Here is an 8,452-nt window from a genome sequence, read left to right as displayed (position 1 = left end):
TAGCTATTGGAGCTGGGGGAGAGGAGAGCATAGGAGAGGTGATAGCAGCGGTGGGAGGGACTGATGAGTTTAGATGGCTAGCCCAGAGGAGGAGGTCTGATGTGTTACCCCCACCAGAACCAAGGATAGGGAGAGAGATAGGGGTACCACTTCATAGGTACCCATCTATATGCAAATTTTGACACATCGGGAGGATGCGCAAATTAGGTTGTTGTAGTTATCAGTGCAGCACCTGTAGACATAGCTACTAGCACATCGGTGGGAGATTACACAGCTGACCACTAAGTGGGATACAGCTCTAGAGTGATTGGGTCGATCTGAGGCTTGAGAAGAGGCTTTGGAGAGAGCGGCGGTAGGTGGCTCGATGAGAGATACCATAAGAGAGGTGGCTTTGAGAGCCAAGGAGGTGGAGTACTATAGGAGGTATTATGAGGATGCGGTGCCCAATGAGTGTCGAGTGCCGAGTTTCACAGCTTCAAGATCCAGTCGATCCTAAGAGACTAGGTTGAGGACAGAGAGCAGAGGCATGACAGGGCCTCCTAGATAGGATCCACCTAGAGATCTAGGTGTTGGGACATCTGTTGTGAGACCATCACCCTTAGGAGATAGTCATACCTGAGAGATGTCTTCATTGTATTTTGATCATTTTATTGTATTGGCACAAACATGACATATTTTGTACATTGATCATTGTTGATATATATATATATGACACCATTTTCCTGGATCCTCATGTGTTGTATTATGGATGATGCTTTCTATATGATTTTGATGTTTCTATGATGATGATGCAATGCTTAGATGTATGTGCTTTGATATTGTAGACACCCAAAATTGTCCAGTCTAATTAAATAAATATTTTATTTATTTAATTATCTAAGCTTAATTCTTCTATTAATTAAATAAATCTTTATTTATTTAATTAATTCATTTATCCTCTTCTAGCCTTATTTCTCATTTAAATAAATACATTTATTTATTTAAATTATCCTTTTCTTAAATTAAATAAATATCTTATTTATTTAACTGATCCCACTTCTTCTATTAATTAAATAAATCTTTATTTATTTAATTAACTCATTAGCCTTTTTCTACCCATGACACATGTCATTCATCTCTTAATTCATACATTACCTAACCCTTTCATTATTTTATTATTTGTTTTACCTACCCTCTAATCATAGCCGACCTCCTTTTACACCTCTCAATCTTATCCCTCCATTTCATATAGTGTCTTCTATATAAGGAGATGCTTCCTTTATTGTCAAACCCTAACTACCCAACTACTTGATCAATTTGACTACTTGGCATTTGCGATCCTACTTGCAACCACATTTCGTTCTTTGTTGAGCTCTTGTGCACACATAAAATTTGAGAGCAAATATATCAAGCAAGATCAATGGAGATAGGAAGAATGGAGATCCAAACCCTATTGGACATGTGATGGTATAATCTTTGTGATTTCATTTGATTTGCATTGTCTTAGGTAATCTTCATATGTTATGGTGGATCTTTGTTGTTGTTAGGCTAAGGTTTTGTGGTTGAATTCATTTAGCCTTTCAATATCATTATTATTGTTATCCATTTTCACCATGTACATTTTGGCATGCTCGGTGGGACTCTTGTTCCTTTTGCATTTAACATTTTGTTGTAGATGTTGTGTTTGAAGTTGCAAATCTGACATTTTTGATGAATTTTTGTTATTTTCATGGTTGCGTACTTTCGGATCGCGTTTTTGGTTTTCTGCCGCATCTGTGACATCTGGAATCGCGTTTATGTCCTCGACAGTATTTTATTTTGCAGATTCTGAAAACCACGTCTGTGTTCCTTAGTCACATCTGAGGTGTTTTTAGACACATCTATGTCCAAAAGTCCCATCTGAGTTCTGGAGCCACGTCTGTGTCTCACAGAAGTGCATCTGCATTAGAGAGTCACATCTGTGTCTGGGGCAACTGTGTCTATGTGCATTGATTTCTTTTTTGGGGTTTTATTGATTCAGTTTTTGGTCATTTAATATTTCAGATCTGGTTTATTTTGAGCTAACATTTTCAGATCTAGCTAACGAAATTGGTGCAACTTGTCTTGAAAGCAAAATCATTTAGTTGAAGGCCCCTATTTTCACAAAGTCTTTTGGATTTAAAATTTACCTAACTTGTGTGCTTGCAGGAAGGGGTGATTATTTCAAACAATCCAAACTACTAACAAATCTTTGTTGCAGGTCCTTGGCAAGGGTTTTTGGATTTTTATTGTGTGCCTTGTTTTCATAGACTAGCAAACACTTCAATTGGTGCACTAAAATTGAATCATTGTCATTTGTGTCTTGAGCAATAGGCTCTTTTTGTTTAATCTTTAGAGAGTCTATCTTCCCGTGTGGTCATTAGGACTACTAGTGAGAAGAGAACGACCCAAGTGGTAGCAAAAGAAAAGCCATCTTCTTCCAAACCACTATAAATAACTGTATTCATGGTGAAAACTATGAATAACGTGTGCTGATTAGTTCATATTGACACTATGTCTCCCCATAAACCTATTTGATCAAATTTATTTGATCAGTTGTAGGGCATAACCCCTACCGGCTGGGAGCCTTCTGTATTTATAGAGCTGAAAGTGCCACATGTATGGCCACACGAGCGGATGCCCTTACTAGCACCTTTTTGTTTTAGAAGCCCAAATCCTTCTAGTTGTTGAGGCAGGAGGTTGGACCTCTGGTAGTGGCCCACACACATACGGTTCTTAGTAGAGATACAAAGTTCACCATGGGGAGTTTTCGTGGGGACTGATGCTTGGCTGACCCGAGAAGTGAGTGCCAAGGGTGGAGCCAGTGAGGTCAAGCATCTAAGTATCCACTCTGAATAGCATAGCCTCGGGGTAAAATCCCATGTGGGATCAACAACTATTGTCTTGGCCAGCCATAAGAATTGTGCTTGACTTATTTTAAACATTCAAAACATTCAAGACCAAATAGAAAAACATTGTGTCTTTTGTGTCTTCAAGTGTATGCAAAACATTTTTACATCTAACAACACACTTTTCTTGGAGTCATTTTGAGTCTAGACACTTGCAAACATTGGGTCTTCATCAACACTGTGTCCTCTTGTCACGAAAAATAGTCAAACAGTCAGATTTGGTCACAACAAAAACGACTTCACAGATTGGAAAAAATTGCACAAATTTTGCAGAAACGCATCTGTGTCTGACATAATAGCATCTGTGTTGTATAACTACGTCTATGAAGGGCAAAAACGCATCTGTGTTAAACAAAACCACGTCTGTGTTAGGAAATCGCGTCTGTGCAGGATACAGGCGCGTTTGTGATTAGAATTGAAAAACTTTTACAGTCCAGAACACAAACATAGTCAGTTTCAGAATTCTTGAGCTTCCTAGGTTATTTCTCCAGGGTTTCATTTAGCATTCAACCTGTCTTTGGGTCTCACACAATCCATCATTGCTTTACACCTTACATTACATTCACATTTGTCTAAACTTGAGTCAAAAGGTCACTTGCTTGTCCTCATCATACTTGGTCAACACACTACATACAACAACATTTTGCTAAGTGGTCCCTCATCAAGGTCTATCACCTTTGGGTCTCATTTGGTCTTACTTAGAGTCAAGGTCAACTTACCTCATCAAGAGAAACTATCCTCTCTTTGGAAGTCACAACTACTCTACAACATACATACTTGGTCTTACACTTTGGACATTGCAAGTACACTTCAGATTCATTTACATTCCATCCAACTCTTGGTCTTCCATACTTTTTCCATTTTCATCTAGTCTCACACATCTCGGTCAATACCTAGTTCATGGTTGAAACCCATCTTCAAAAATCTAGGAGAGAAACTAAAGAGGCTCAAGAGTTTGCAAACATGAGTTCTTATGAGTATGACAATGATATCTTTTTCAATTCTGATCATACTACATTACCTAACATGGATGCCTATAGAAACATTCCAAATGTTGAGAACATGGACACTACAAACAACAATGATACACACAATGACAATATGGACAACTTTTCCGTACATTCAGCAGATGTGGAAGAATCCATTATGGATCCTCGTTTTAATCAATTGATTGAGGAAATAATGAGGAGGGATAGACAATACTTCTTACAAATGATGGCACAAAGTGGAGCCAAGATACCTCATGATTTTGACATGTCTCAAATAATGGAACATAGGCCTTTGCAACAAACTCACTCCAACATGGATCAAATGAGGCCTAATAGTGGAGGCAATAGAGGACCACATTTGGTACCTGAATCACCATCATCTTTGTTTCAAAAACCAGAGGTCCCACATACACATGGTCAAGCATATGATACTCACCTTCGCAGACCATTATGGAAGTCTTATGTAGAGAAATATGCTCAGTCACATATCAATGCTAAGGATCAACCACCAAAGCAATTGGATATTCAAAGGCATGCTCAAAATTTGGACACAAGGAAACCCCATGTCAAACTTGGGGGCAACACATTTGAACATGGCATGCCTGTAGAGTATGGTATACATGGAAAAAATAGATATTTCATTCCTCAACATGAATCTATACTGAGTGGTCAATATACGCTGCATCATTATAGACCTCCTCCATATGAACATGTGTATGATCAATATCATCCATATATGCAACATGCTCCTCCTCCAATTGGTGCCTCAAGCATGGGGTATGGTCCAAGAAGTCAATCTCCATCTAAGAACACTTTGGAGCAACAAATCAGGGACTTACAAAAGAAAATGGAGGACATAAATACACCAAAGCCAACATACACAATGAGAGACATATGTCCTTATCCATTTGACAAGAGCATTCCAATGCCTCCTTTTCCTACACACTTTGTGACACCTAAATTTGATAAGTATAGAGGAAAAGGGGATCCTAAGGCACACATAAGATAGTTTTTCATAGCTTGCATTGAGGTAGCTTCAGAAGAGACATATTTGATGAGATTATTCCCATAGAGCCTAGGCAATCAAGCTATGGAATGGTTCTCCCAACTTCCACCTAGTATTAAGTCATGGGGTGACTTAGCAGAGGCATTTATTCAACACTTCTCCTACAACATAGAGACAGACATATCAGTCACTACTTTGTGCAACACCAAGAAAAAAGATGGAGAGTCTTTTTCATCATTTTTACAAAGATGGAGGAATCTAGCTAGCAGATGCTCTTGTGAAATTCCACAAAAACAAATGGTAGAAATGTTCACCCAAAATGTTAACAAAGACATTGGCTATGATCTAAGGAAAGCTTGTTTATCCACCTTCAAGGACGTCATTGAAAAAGGCTTAGCAACAAAAAAGGTCCTAATTGAACAAGGAGTCATTAAGATATTCAAGGAAAACAAAGATGACTTTAAAGGAAAAGATAAGCCAAGATTTTGGAATAAAAACAAGAATACAATCAATGATGGTGTTGTTGATGCCAATACAGTGCGACCCAAATTCATTTTTTCTGGATCAAATCAGGTGAATACTCAAATAACTTCTAAATCACGAAGGAAGTACACTCCATTGGGAGAACCACTTGAGTCAATTTTCAAAAAGCTAGTGGCAAACAAGGTAATCACTATTCCAGATTTTCCTCCATATGAACCAAAGGTTAAACCAAATTGGTGGAATGATGATGAATACTATGAATTTCATAAGAGCAAGGGTCATAAGACAGGAAATTGTCATCAACTGAAGAACATCATACAAGATCTCATTGATATTGGTGACATTGAGATTGAAGGGCACTCATCCAATCAAGAACATGAGATGTTTAAGGAACCATTCCCAAAACATGACAAGGGAAAAGCTAAAGCCACAGACGACCAAACCATCTATACCAGAGCAACCTATAACTATGATTCAACTATCAATCACATTTCGATGGACAATTATGTCTCTACCATTATCATCAAGGACAAAAACCCTGAGAATTCTACTTGGAGACCCAAGATTGTCCTAAAAGGTGTTGATCTTCTTCCGAACCTACCTTTGAATGTCATGTTATAACCCATCAAAGTAAAATCACTTTGCAAGGTGCTCCAGCTAAAAACACTTCTTCCTCATCAACCAAACCTGAGTATGACCTTGTAGAATAGTTAGGGAAGACACCCACGCTCATCTCCATCCTTGAGCTCTTACACATATCCCCCGCACATAAAGATATTCTTGACAAAATCTTGAGAGACACCACCATTCCTACTGATCTGAACATGGACCAATTTCAAGCCATGGTGGGATACCTTTCCATTCCACATTCCCTTACATTAATAGAAGTTGATGATGCCTCTGTGAGCCAACCACATAATGCACCATTACACATTGAAGCCTTCATACACAAACATCGAATAAAATGAGTCCTGATAGATGGAGGAGCTGGTCTAAACATTTGTACATTGAGCATAATTAAACAATTGGGATATTCTGATAAAGTTGTGAATTCTACAAACGAAATCACCATCAAGGCATATGATGATGAAGAGCGTTTATCCAAGGGCACAGTCACTTTACCTCTCAGAGTTGGGCCAGTTACGAAGGATGTGGTTTGTCAAGTCCTAGATCTAGATCTCACTTACAACATATTGCTAGGGCGTCCTTGGATTCATGAAATGAGGGCAGTCCCATCTACATATCACCAATGCATTAAGTTTCCTCACAATGGAGTGGAGGTAATAGTTAATGGTGATCCTAATTCGTTCATATACTATAATAACCTGAGATAAAAAACTAAGACCATCATTCCCAGTAATCGTGAAGCTATTCCTTCTTCGGCATACATTGATCCTGAGCCATTAAAACCTTCGACATCAAAACAAGGTGAGCTTAAAGGCAAATTTCAGGACAAGGGCATGGGCGAATACACTTTAAATCAGACCATGTACTTATGACAAGTCATGAGTTCACCAAAAGAATATGGAAGACCACATCCTAACAAGCAAGTATCCATCATTGTACTCAAATGGGATCCTACTACCTTTCAACAATGGGGTGAACTAGAAGAGGAATACTTATACAAAATGCTTTACAAAGACCTTGAAGATGATACACAAGATCATATCAGTCTACCATGTGAGAAATATGGCAAAGGTTTCAAGATTCTACAAAAATTCGAGTATGATGGAAAAAGCCCTCTTGGGTTATGAAAGGAAGGCATCATTGAACCTTTACAACCTGAATTGACATTCAAAAGGGAATGCTCAAAGGGACTCAGTTTCCTGACTTCCAAGGTCCACACTCAAAGGATAGAAGAAGCCTTACAAATCAAAGCTACCAAAATTCAATAGGAGGATCGCTATTCCATAGACTCCAACGAATGGGAATGGGGTTCAGATAAATCCTCCAGTGACTACAAGCTCACTGAGACATTCAGAGAGCCAGATGAATCCACAGAAGAAGAGGAATTTTATAAAAGACTCAAAGTTGGTCAAGAAACAACCCATGAGGATTCCACACAGTCCTTGTCTCAAGGTCCTAGGTTGAAATCACATAGAATGAGAACACCTGTCCTAGAATGCGCTACTAGTGATGATAATTTGGATTCGTTCACGATTGAGACTGATGAGGAGAGTGCCATCGATGACCTTGATAATTACCTTGACATACCCGAATATAACTACATCTTCACTCTTAGCTCTACTAACTTTGAAGACATTAAAGGCCTTCCCCTTGTTCACCACCAACTCATTGACTGGGATCATGAAGGACCTGCATAGTTTGACACATTCCAAAATGATGAAGCTTTTATTGACTATCTTGGCATACGAGATGATCTTCCCCCTGGGGACCATAAAGTGGGATACACTATAGAACTCAATAGCGTGGCATATTTTGGTGAGGGTGTCGAACCTTCCAGTCGCAAAAATATGAAAATAAGAACAAACCAAGGGTCTTATGGCAAAAACCACACTGTGGCGCTATCTGACCCCAAAAAAGTAAAAAGAAAGATCGTATTTGAGGGCGAAAACCTCTCTGAGGCACCCAAAGATGGAAGGCTTGACATCCTCCCAACATCATATGAGGAAAAGTCATCCATGTTGGTAGAGGAAAATATAAAAACAAACATTGGTACAGAAAAAGTTCCACACAACATATTCCTAGCCCAATCTTTGACGAAGTCAGAAAGGTCAAAATTCATAAGTTTCTTCAAAGAACAACAAATCAACTTTGCATGGTCATACGCTGATATGCCTGGATTGGATCCGGATTTGGTAATGCATCATTTGATAGTTAAACCAGGGGCAAAACTAGTGAAACAAAAATTAAGAAAGATGCATCCACATGTGGCATTACTAGTCAAAGCAGAACTTGAGAAATTATTGGATGTCGGATTCATACGCCCAATTAATTGTCCTGAATGGATCTCCAACTTAGTGCCGATCAGTAAACCAGATCGCAACATCAAAATTTGTACAGATTTCAGAGACATCAACAAAGCTTGTCCTAAGGATGACTTCCCA

The sequence above is a fragment of the Cryptomeria japonica genome, chromosome 1, assembly GCF_030272615.1.
Source record: "Cryptomeria japonica chromosome 1, Sugi_1.0, whole genome shotgun sequence".
Taxonomy (NCBI): Eukaryota; Viridiplantae; Streptophyta; class Pinopsida; order Cupressales; family Cupressaceae; genus Cryptomeria; species Cryptomeria japonica.
Note: the sequence above shows the minus strand (reverse complement) of the source record.